Below are 12,775 nucleotides of genomic sequence, written 5' to 3'. Positions count from 1 at the left end.
ACTTAAAACTTTTTAATGTTTATTTATTTTTGAGAGAGAGTTAGAGCATGAGCAGAGGGAGGGGCAGAGAGAGAGGGAGACACAGAATCTGAAACAGGCTTCAAGCTCTGAGCTGTCAGCACAGGGCCCAAAGCAGGGCTCGAACCCACAGACGAGATCATGACCTGAGCTGAAGTCAGATGCTGAACCAACTGAGCCACCCAGGCATCCCAACTGTCAAATGTCAAATTTTTAATAGTAGGTGTGATATAGAACACTTTGGGATTTGTAACCTACAAATTAATTGTTTTATTTTTTGTTTTTTTATTAGAGAAGAAAAGCATGAGTAGGGGAGAGGGGTAGCAGGAAAGGGAGAGAGAGAGAGAGTGAGAGAGAGAGAGAGAGGGAGAGGGAGAGAATCTTAAGCAGGCTCCATGCTCAGTGCAGAGCCCAATACAGGGCTTGATCCCATGACCATAGGATCATGACGTGAGCCGAAATCAAAATCAGATGCTCAACTGACTGAGCCACCCAGGCGCCCCTATTTTTTTTTTTCAAAGTAATCTCTATACCCAACTCAACCGTGAGATCAAAAGTCAGATGGATGCTCTACCGACTGAGCTGGCCAGGTGCCCCAAGATATAATTTCATATGCACCCATTTTAAGTGTATGGGAAATTAGTTTTGACAAATGTATACACCTAACAAGATATATAATATTTTCATCTCCCCCCAGAAAGTTCCCTATACTCTTTTGTAGTTAGTTCTCAAACCCTGGCCCTAGACAATCACAGATTTGCTTTTTTTCATTATAGATTAATTTTGGCTGTTCTTGAATTTTATATAAATGGAATCATACTATATGTACTTTTTTGTTTCTGCATATTTTTGTGAGATGTCCACATTGTGCATATTGTTCGTTCTGTTCCTTTTTATTGCTGAGGAATATCCTTTTGTATGAATACATTATAATTTGTGCATTCACTTGTTGATGGCCTTTGGTTATTTCTAGTTAGGGCTATTCACGTAGAAGTATGTGTGTAAACGTAACATTTTCTTTCATAGGAAATACCTACAAGTGAAATTGCTACTTCATTTGGCAATCATATGTTTAATTTAATTTAATTTAATTTTTAATTTTTTTTTTTTACATTTATTTATTTTTGAGAGACAGAGACAGAGCACAAGTGGGGGAGGGGCAGAGAGAGAGAGGAAGACACAGAATCCAAAGCAGGCTCCAGGCTCTGAGCCATCAGCACAGAGCCTGATGCGGGGCTCGAATTCATGAACCATGAGATCATGACCTGAGCTGAAGTTGGATGCTCAACCGATTGAGCCACCCAGGTACCCCGTTATGTTTAATTTTATAAGAAACTGCCAAACTGTTTTCCAAAATGGTTGCACCATATTATACCAGCAGTGTTTGAGGGCTCCAGGTGCTCTGATACTTAGTATCAGTGAGTATCTAGTGAGTATGTAGTGGTATTTCATATTTTCATTTCATGTCTTTAATGACTAGTGATAGTGTAAATCTTTTCAGGTGTTTCATTGTACTTATTGGCTACTCATAAAATCTTTTGTAAAATATCTGTTCACATCTGATGCATGTTTTTTTCTGATGCATATTTTGTTTGCCTTATCATTCATTTGTAATAGTTCCTTACATGTTATAGGTTTAAGTGCTTGTCAGATATATGTATTTTGAATATCTTCTCGCTGTTTGTGGCTTGCTGTTTCATTTTTAAAACATCTTTAGAAGAACAAAAGATCTTAATTTTGGTGAAGTTCAATTTATCAGTTTCTTGCCCCCATGATTAGTGCTTTTTGTGTCCTATCTAAGAAATCTTTTCCTTCCCTAAAGATTTTTTTTTTCTATTTTTTCTTCTAGGAGGTTTATAGTTTTAGCTGTTAGGTTTAGGTTTATGGTATATTTCAAGTTAATTTCTTTCTTTCTTTTTCTTTCTCTCTTTCTTTCTTTCTTTCTTTCTTTCTTTCTTTCTTTCTTTCTATTTATTTATTTTGAGAGAGAGAAAGAGAGAGAGAGAGAGCGCACGAGTAGGGGAGGGACAAAGAGAGGGAGAGAGAGAATCCAAAGTACGCTCCATGCTGTCAGCACAGGGCCCAATATGGGCCCGAACTCATGAACTGTGAGATCATGACCTGAGCCAAAATCGAGTTGGCTGCTTAACTGACTAAGCCACCACTTCCCCCTTAAGTTAATTTTTGTAAATGTGTGGGTAAAGGTAGAGGTTAATTTTTTCCATAGAGATATCCATTTGTTCCAAAGCCATCTATTGAAAAGATTATTTTTCTCCAACTTTGTGGAAATCGAATGACTATGTAAAGTGAGGATCTATTTCTAGACTCTGTACTGTTGTGTTGATCCATTTGTCTCTGCTTTCACTGATGCACAGTGTCTTGATTATGGTAGCTATTTATAATGTCTTAAAATCAGTAATATATGTTCTTCAACTTTCATATTTTTAAAAAAAATTTAGGCTATTTGAGGTCCTTTGCATTTCCATATAAATTTGAGAATCAGCTTGTCAATTTCTGCAACAAAACCTCCTGTGATTTTGATTAGGATTGTGTTGAATCTACAGATAAATTTTGAGAGAATTTGTTTCTTAGCAAAATTGAATATTCTAATTCATTAATGTGATATATCTCTTTGTTTATTTAATAGTCCTTTAATTTTTTCTCTTAGTGGTATCTTGTAGTTTTCAGTGTACAAGTTTTGTACCCCAAAGTATTTGATGATTTTTGTGCTACTTTAAATGTTATTTTGCATTTTATTTTCCAATTTTCTGTTCACAGTATGTATCACATACCACTTATATGTTGACTGTGTCCTGAGACCTTGCTAAATTCTAGTAGTTTGTAATTTTAGTAACTTGTAATTTTAGATTTCTTAGGATTTTCTATGTATACAATCATGTATACTTCTTTTCCTTTTTTTTTCATGCCTTAAGTTTATTTACAAACATATTGAGTATGTTGAATTTAAGAGTTTGATCCATTTTTCAAAGAGATTGTACCTCTTAAAATGCTCCTCTTCACATCTGTTTAATGGATTAATTAAAACATCCTTATTTCTTAAGCAGTTGATGTCTTACTATAAAAAAAAAAAAGTGCAGCAAATCCCAATCCAAAGTACACAGTCACCACTTGTTTTCCACTGAAAATGACAAATTCTTCCCTAGGCCCTCCTCATAGAGGCTCCTACAGACCATAGAGGTTGTGAACTTCCAGATGTTCTGTCCCAACATAACACTGTTGGAAGTTCTGCAAAAGGCACAGAGACCCAAGGTGTTAGAAATGGCAATGCCACACCAAGCCCTCCTCTTTTCACAACATTGTTCCCTGGGCTCTTTTCCAATGTAAATACCTTTTATTTCATTTTTCTTGCCTTATTGCATTGATTATGACTTCTCATACAGTCAACAACTCATATAGTGTTGAATAAAAGCAGTGAAAGAAGACACTTACTTTTTTCCTCCGTCTTAGGGGAAAGGTGATCAATCTTTTACCACTTAGTATGATATTGAAGTATTTTTTTTCATTATTGCCCTTTATCAGATTGTGCAGTTTCTAATTTGATAGAGGGGTTTTTTTCCAATTATGAATAGATGTGAAATTTTTTCAAGTGCTTTTTTGCATCTCTAAGATATCCAAAGGGGGTTTTTTTTCTTTATCTCATAAATATGATGACTTGAAAACATTTTTTTTAATGTTTACTTAATTTTGAGAGAGACTGAGCACAAGCAGGGGAAGGGCAGAGAGAGAGGGAGACACAGAACCCAAAGCAGGCTCCAGGCTCTGAGCTGTCAGACCAGACCCTGACGCAGGGCTCGAACTCATGAACCACAAGATCATGACCTGAGCCAAAGTTGGATGCTAAACTGACTGAGCCAGCCAGGTGCCCCAAATATGATGATTTTTAATGTTAAAGCAACTTTTCATTCTCTTATTAACTCTATTTAGTCATGACTTAGTATCTCTTATATTTATTTATGGATTTTATTTACTAACATTTTTAAAAGACTTTCACATTTATGTTCATGAGCCCTATTCTCTTGTTGTAGTGTCTTTGGTTCTAACTGGTAATATTGGTCTCATAAAATGAGTTGGAAAATGTTTCCTCTTCCTCTGTTTTCTGAAACAGTTTGTGTAAGATTAATATTTCTTTCGATGTTTAATAAAATTCACCAGTGAAGTTGTCTGTACTTGGAGTTTTTATGCAAAAGATTTTAATTAAAAATTTAATTGTTAAAATAAATATAGAGGGGTGCCTTGGTGGCTCAATTGCTTAAGTGTCTCACTCTTGATTTTGGCTCAGGTCATGATCTCATGGTTTGTGGATTTGAGCCCCATGTTGGGCTCTGCACTGACAGCACAGAGCTGCTTGGGATTCTCTCTCCCTCTCTTTCTCTGTCTGCCCTTCCCCCATTCTCTGTCTGTCTGTCTCTCTTGGTCTCAAAGTAAATAAACTTAAAAAATTAAATAACATATAGAGGTACTTAGAATTTCTGTATCATCTTGTGTCTGTTTTAGCAATTTGTATCTTTTAAGGAATTTGTCCATCTCATTTATCAAATTTACTCTAATAAATTTATTTATAATCATCCTTTATATCTTTTAATGTAAAATTTGCAGTGGTGGCCCCCTTTTCATTTCTGATATTGCTAATTTGTGCTATTTCTTCCCTTTTTATTTGTTCAGTTCTCCTAGATGTTTATCAATTTATTGATGTTTTCAAATAACTTTTTTTGTTTCATTGATTTCTCTGTTGTTCAGTTGTTGCTATTTCATGAATATTTACATCTTATTATTCTACTTGCTTTGGGTTTAATTTATTTTTTTTCTTAAGAAACAACCTTAAATCATAATCATAATAATAATCATAACATTCAAATTTCACTATAGGATTTAGAAGGGTGTAATAATGAGAAGGATGGTACATTTTGTGCAGGATTGGCAGTGGGATCATTCAAACCGGGGTTAACCTAGAGCATTTAATCTGGAGAATAATTGAAAATAATATCTTGAAACTTAATGGGACAAAATGTGTTTTAACACTAACCAAGATATAGTATTTTCATTCATTGTTTCCAAACTCTTTTCTTTTGTAATATAAGCATTTATTTCCAAATATGTTGGCATTTTCCAGATATCTTTTGATTATATTTAATTAAGTTCCATCATGAGTTAAAGAATCATTCTCAGTATACATTCTCATGTATACTTGAATGTATATTCTGTTGTTGTTAGGTGTAGTGTTCTAAAATATCACTCAGTTTGGGGCACCTGGGTGGCTCAGTCAGTTAAGTGTCCAACTTCAGCCTGGGCCATGATCTCCTGGTTGGTGAGTTCAAGCCCCGTGTTGGGCTCTGTGCTGACAGCTCAGAGCCTGAAGCCTGCTTCTGAGTCTGTGCCTTTCTCTCTCTCTGTTCCTCCCCTGCTCACACTCTGTCTCTGTCTCTCTCTCTCTCAAAAATAAAGATTAAAAAAAATTTTTTTAATAAATAAAATTATCACTCAGGTCAAGCTGATTAATGGTGGTATTCAGTCTTCTATATATTTCCTGATTTTCTGTCAATTACTCATGAAGAGTGATGAAATCCTCAGTAAAATTACAAATTGGTCCATTTGTCTTTTTGGTTCTAACATTTTTTTGTTTCTTACATTTTGAAAGTCTGTTATTTGGTACATGAACATTTAGGATTGTTCCATCTTCTTGATGAATTGACTCCATTTTTGTTTGAAATGTCTTTTTCTTCTTTTCTTAATCTTTTTTTAAAGATTTATTTATGTCTGTATGTATGCATTTTGAGAGAGAGCATGTGTATTTGGGAGGGGCAAAGAGAGAGGGAGAGAGAGAGAATCCCAAGCAGGCTTTACCCTGTCAGCTTGGAGCCTGACATGGGGTTCGAACTTGCAGAACCATGAGATCATGACCTGAGCCAAAGCCCGGAGTCACATGCTTAACCGACTGAGCCACCCAGCTACCCCATGACATATCTTTCTCTCTTTGTCTCTGCTAATATTTCTTGCCCAGAATTCTGCTTTGTCTGATAATAATACAGTTAATCTAGTATTCTTATAATATTTACTTCAGCGTTTGAATCTATTTTAACACAGCTATGTCTTTAAATTCAAAGTGCAGTGTTTTTTTTTTTTTAAGATTTTATTTTTAAGTGATCTCTAAAGCCAATGTGAGGCTCAAACCCACATGCCCCACTGAGTGAGCCAGCCAGGTGCCCCCAAAGTGTAATTTTTTATAAAAGTGCAGAGTTAGGCCTGCTTCTTTATCAAGTATGATCATCTTTGCCTTTTATTTAGAATTTACCTCATTTACATTTAACATAATTATTGGTGTGGTCAGATTTTTAACTGTACAATTTTGCTGTTCATTTTCTGTTTGTTTCACATGGTTGTTTGGTTGTTGTGGTGGTGGTTCTCTTCCTCTCCCCCAACCCCATCTTTTTATTCATTGCGTATTTTTTAGAATCCCATTCTTTTAGTGATTGCTTTAGAGTTCACAACATACAACTTTAATCCATACCCTTCAAATAATGTACTACTTCATATATAAAGTAAGAAATTTATGGTACTATATTTCCATTTCTCTTTCCCTCCTTTGTGCTTTTGTCTTAAATTTTACTCCCACATTATTACAAATTCCACAATACATTATACATTATTATTGTGTATTCCACAATACTTTAAACAATCATCTTTTAAAGAGATTAATGAGAAAAATATGTCTTTTTTTTTTTTTTTTAACCAACATTCCAGTCCATGTGGGTTTTCTTTTTTTTTCTTTTTTTTTTTTCAACGTTTATTTATTTTTGGGACAGAGAGACAGAGCATGAACGGGCGAGGGGCAGAGAGAGAGGGAGACACAGAATCGGAAACAGGCTCCAGGCTCTGAGCCATCAGCCCAGAGCCCGACGCGGGGCTCGAACTCACGGACCGCGAGATCGTGACCTGGCTGAAGTCGGACGCTTAACCGACTGCGCCACCCAGGCGCCCCAAATATGTCTTTTTTATTTATGCATGTGTACCATTTTTGGTTCTCATCATTCCTTTGTTTATATCCGGGTTTCCATCTGGTATCATTTTTCTTCAATTTGAGTAACTTTTTTTTAACATTTCTTATCGTGTAAACAAGGGCCAGCTTCATAGGCAGACAATCAATATAGCTGTACAGGGTCCTGCATTCAAAAGGGCCCTGTGAGGTTTTATGCTCTGTGGTAGCCATTTTGAAATTCTGGTAACTTAATCTTTGTATTTGTAGAGTGTTTTTTGTTTTTTTTTTAAAGTAATCTCTACACCCAATGTGGGACTCAAACTCACAACCCTGAGATCCAGAGTTGCATGCTCTACCAACGGAACCAGCCAGGCACCCTCAAATTTGTGTTCTGTTGGTGAAGTCTGATTGCATAATGTAGGGTACACTGGGAGTTGGAGCTTCAATTCACACAGGGTCCTGCCTCCTGCCACTTCCTGAGGATGGGTTCCCAGCTGCCCTCTCTCCAGCTGGCCCTGCATGGCCCTTCCCTACCTATACCCTGTGACCACTGTCACTGTCTGCTCTTGGCAGAAGCCTTGTGTGTGAGGGATGAGGCTGGGCATGTACACCTCATGGTGTCTTGAAACACGGCATGACAGTGGGTATCCTGCTCATGACTGGCAGCACCATGGTATATCTGATGAGCAGCCAACTGGAGGCCTTGGTTTTATGGAAGCAAGCCTATTGCCCATCGTGATCCAGATCTCAGGTGTGTTCTGGGCAGAGTTTTATAGATCCTTGGGGGCTACCTGTCTATCATGAGTTGGGGAGGCAGACCTGTGGGATGTGGAGACACCTGGCTATACTTTCCCAGACCCTGCCTCAGCCAGAGTGTGGCATATTGGTTTGGTGGCTGGCAAGAGGGAGATTCTAGCAGCCATTAGGCCCAAACAAGCATGTGCATGCCCCACATCACAGTGCTGGGCTCCCAGGTTCATGTGAGAATCTGCACTTGTTCCACAAGTATCCCTAGACCTCACAACACTCTCTTGGTTGGTTCCATGCCTGAGGGAACCCTCTCTTTCTCCTTCAAATCTTCTGAATCTGACTGTGTTTGTCTCTTCCATCCAGCTTTAGGCACCCTTTAGGACAAGCCAAAAATAGGAATTTTTTATTTTCAGTGATTCTGCGTATAAGTTAAACACGCTGATATTTGCATTTAAAATGACATTGCACAGCAGTGCCTGGGTGGCTCAGTCAGTTAAGCGTCTGACTCTTAGTTTCAGCTCAGGTCTTGATCTCAGGGTTGTGAGTTCAAGCCCCATTTTGGGCTCCATGCTGCTAAGTGTGAAACCTACTTAAAAATAAATGAATAAACAAGTGAACAAACAAATAAATAAATAAGGGATTGTACAACATATAGATGAATGATAAATTCATGCAAATAACTTAAATTTTTAATTTTTTTACTTAAAACATTAGATAGTAAATAAAGAACACCATGACAAATCCAAAGCCTACAGAAGAAAGGGAAAAAGCTTCATATCTACCTTTAAAGCCCTTTCCCTGCATTTGAACAAGGGGCCCCACGTTTTCAGTTTGCACTGAGACTCACAAATTGTGTTCATCACCCTGAGTGCAAGTCTGCTGCTGACAAATTCTCCTAACCTTTTTCAACTGAAAATGCCTTTATTTCAACCCTAATTTTGAAGGATATGTCTAGAATTCTAGATTCCCAATCCTGTCCACCTGCCCTGCCAACACTTTAAATATTTTCCATTGTTTCCTGCTTACCTCTTTATTTCTGAATGTAATGTGTATTTTTTTTCCTCTGGCCATTTAAGAATTTTCTCTGTATCACTGATTTTCAGCAGCTTGATTATGGTTTGCCTTGATGAGGCCTTCTTTGTGTTTATCCTGTTTGAGATTTGTTGAGCCTCTTGGATTTATAGCTTTAGAGCTTTCATCAAGTTTAGAAAAACTTCAGCTATTATTTTTTGAAATATTTGTTCTCTGCCTTCCTACCACCTTCACCCTGGGATTCCCACTTTATGTAAGGTGAACTGCTTGATATTGTTTCAGGGAGTATCTGGTTTTTGTTTTTGTGTTAGCACTAGGTTTGCTTCAGTTTTTGTGTTTGACATTTTCTTTCACTCCTTATTTCACTTCGTTGATCATTTCTTCTTCAGTATCTAAAATAGCGGTTCCACCCATCCAGTGACTTTTTCATTTCAGATAGGGTATTTTTAAGTTCCAGAGGTTCTGTTTGCTTTCTTTTTTTACATCTTAATTTCTCTACTGATTATGTTCGTGTTTTCTTGTAAGTTTATGAATGTATTTAAAATATTGAATCAGAGGGGCGCCTGGGTGGCGCAGTCGGTTAAGCGTCCGACTTCAGGCAGGTCACGACCTCGCGGTCCGTGAGTTCGAGCCCCGCGTCGGGCTCTGGGCTGATGGCTCGGAGCCTGGAGCCTGTTTCCGATTCTGTGTCTCCCTCTCTCTCTGCCCCTCCCCCGTTCATGCTCTGTCTCTCTCTGTCCCAAAAATAAATAAACGTTGAAAAAAAAATTAAAAAAAAAAATATTGAGTCAGAAGTCTTTGGCCACTCTGTATCTGTCATTTTTGTTTCTGTTTCTATTGACTGATTTTTCTCTTGATTTTTCCCACCTTTAGGCTTCTTTACCTGTTTTGTAATTTTGAACAGATGCTGCACATTGTGAATGTTACATTGCTGAGTGTCTACATTTTGATGTCTTCATATAAAAATTACTGAGTTTAATTTGGGGGGGTACTTCACTTATGAATCAACTTGATCCTTTTAGGGCTTTTAAAAACTTTGTTAGGGTAGCTCTAAAGTAGCATAAAGAGCATAGTAGCTCTAAAGTACAGTAAACTGTAGGGCTAGTTTAGTCCTGCTGACAAGCCGTGACCTCCTAACGTATCTACCGAATTCCCTGGATGTTGGACAAGTCTGCTCCTCTGTAGATCATTGGAAGTTGAACATTTCCCAGACCTTTGTGAACTCTGGATATTAGTCATCTTGCAGGTCCCCTGTAGTTGTTCCTTTGCCAGTAATTTATTTCCAGCCTTGTGTAGTGTTCAACCCTGTGCATTGGCAACTTAGTTTTCAAACCAAGACTCAAGAGGATCCTATGTAGATTTCTGGAGCTTTTTCTGTGTTGCTTCCTCCTTTCTGATACTCTGCCCTGAAAATTCCTTCTTCTCTAGCCCCTTCAAACTCTGATCTCTTTATCTGTAACTCAGCAAGGCTTTCATATTCTGTGCTGTTTTCTGGAAAGAACCTCCAGGGTGAAAACTGGGCCAACATAGTGCCTGCTTCATTTGTTTTTCTTCTTTCAAACACCACAGCCCTGTGTTGTTTGTTATCCAATATGTGAAAGCATTTATTTAATATATAAGTCTTATTTTATAATCCTTTATGTTGGGAAGGTGAGTCTAGTTCAGTTACTCCATCGTGGCCAGAAGTAAGAGTCTTCCTGGTCCCTTTCATCAGTTTTCTTTCTAATTGAGGTAAAATTCACATAAAAAAATGTTAATCATTTAAAAGCATACCCTTTCATCAGTTTATGGGACACCTGGGTGGCTCAGTTGATTAAATGTCTGACTCTTGATTTCTGCTCAGGGCATGATCTCACTGTCATGAGATTGAGCCCCATGGAGCATGGAGCCTGCTTAGGATTCTCTCTCTCCCTCTCCCTTTGCCTCTTTCCCACTTGTGTGCATCCACACTCACACTCTCTCTCCCCTAAAATAAATAAACATTAAAATAAATAAGTAAAGGCATATCCTTTCATCAACTTTTAAACCAACTGTTAGAATGTTCCATATTCTTCCTATTTTGTCAGATACTTATATTTGATCAAATAAAATATTTTACAGGATTTGGAGCGAGACACTCTCCCATATAAGACTTGAGTTAGTAAAATAGAGCGTCAGTATTCTCTTTCCCAAAGAGTATTTCACTTACCCCAATGGATTCAAATGGGTTTCTTTTAATATGCTAGAATCAGAATCTTATATATGATAAGTTATAGTATACATTACATTTTAAAATGATAAACTACAGTTGATGTGTTTCTTGGGTGAAGTAAATATTCAGAAGAGAAAAAAAATAAAAACAAGGAGGCATTGTTTTGGGAACAAAAAACAGAAAAAAGAGTTTGATTCGTATCCTTTATTTCAAGCATGCTGTTTTATTTTGAACTTTTAAATCGTGCCTGATTTTTCATATTTGTACTTCTGCTCACTCGAGGAACTGTTTCTTCAGTTGAGATGCCCATTGTGGTTATTGAGCGCTCTACCCCCTCTTTTTGTGACTCCTCCCCGACTTCAGTAATCTTTAATGGGTAGAGAAGGCTGACTCATCTGACTCATTTCATGCTATGAAGAGAAAAAAATTTTTTGAAGAATTGTTGAAGCGGTCATATTCTCTCAGTCTGTGTTTTTGTTAGATCTCTTCAAGCAAACTTGAGAAAGAAATCTCTAGGGACAAATGTGTGCGTTGGCTTTAGGGAGTTTTCTGAAGATGAAACTGTGGAGAGATCTAGGACTTGAAAACTGGGCCCCCATTTAGGGCTTAGGGTGTCCATGATAGTGGAAGTCAACACAAGAAACTGGGGAGGTGGGTGTGGGGTATAAAGGATCACACGGAGCCACATGAAGGAGGTGCTGAGGTGCAAGGTGGCTCCGAATTTAATTAGGTTAAAGTCAGACATGAGATGCCTATAGGAAAACAGCTGAGGCAATTCTTGGCTTAGTGAGCGATTCTTATTTTTTGGATGGGACAAAAACAGAACGTGTATATAGCTTATATATAAGAACAGGGAAGCCACATTATAAAGAGTTTGATCTGTCAAAACTTGGAACTATGAAATCAGATATAAAGACAGATTCTCTATACTATCTATATAGGCAGCCATCTAGAATGCATTAAAACGTTTTTGTTTTTGAAATAGTTTGTCCACTTTTTGAAAGCTACAGTGTACTAATACATACATTTAGGAGCAAGTAGCATTTCTCTTTATAATTCCTCCTGGGGTGCCTGGGTGGCTCAGTTGGTTAAGCATCTGACTTCAGCTCAGGTCGTGATCTCAGGGTTTGTGGGTTCAAGCCCCACATTGGGCTCTGTGCTGACAGCTCGGAGCCTGGAGCCTGCCTCGGATTCTGTGTCTCCCTCTCTCTCTGCCCCTCCCCTGCTCATGCTGTGTCTGTCTGTCTGTCGCTCAAAAATAAATAATAAACATTTAAAAATATTTATAATTCCTGCTTATGTTAGGAGTGTCCCATGTTGCTCCGCTACTCCATTGTCACTGAAACACTATCAGTGCACATCATTCATATTTGTGTGTGAATCTCATAAAGTCAGCATTTGTTGCTAGCAATTTTCAAGTTAAAAATTTCTTTAGCCCTAAAAAAATTTTTGTTTGTTAGCTTTAGCAGATTTCATCTTTCTTCCCAGTTTGACCCATTCATACATTACATACATTCCTGCGTTACATACCTTCATGTATTCACAAAGGAAAAGTAAAGAAAACATTAACAAGGACTGCTGACAACCTCTACTGGGCTCCTAGGAGAGAGAAAAATACTGTTGACCCTTGAACGATACAGGTTTGAATTGTGTGTGTTATAATTCACTTATAGGTGGATATTTTTCTATAAATACAGTACAGTACTGTAAGTATATTTTTCTTCCTTAAATTTTCTTAGAATTTTCTTCTCTCTCTGTTTATTGTAAGAATACAGTATACAATACATAGA

General features: G+C 37.5%; 1 protein-coding gene across 2 annotated transcripts in view; it reads left to right on the top strand.

Annotated features, from left to right (window-relative positions):
• The window catches only part of DENND2C (DENN domain containing 2C), a 90,722-nt gene that overhangs the window by 34,799 nt on the left and 43,148 nt on the right, over positions 1–12,775 (top strand). The window lies entirely within an intron of this gene.

This window comes from Lynx canadensis, chromosome C1 (assembly GCF_007474595.2).
Source record: "Lynx canadensis isolate LIC74 chromosome C1, mLynCan4.pri.v2, whole genome shotgun sequence".
Taxonomy (NCBI): domain Eukaryota; kingdom Metazoa; phylum Chordata; class Mammalia; order Carnivora; family Felidae; genus Lynx; species Lynx canadensis.
The sequence above is the reverse complement of the archived record's forward strand: the minus strand, read 5'-3'. Positions and strand labels throughout refer to the sequence as shown.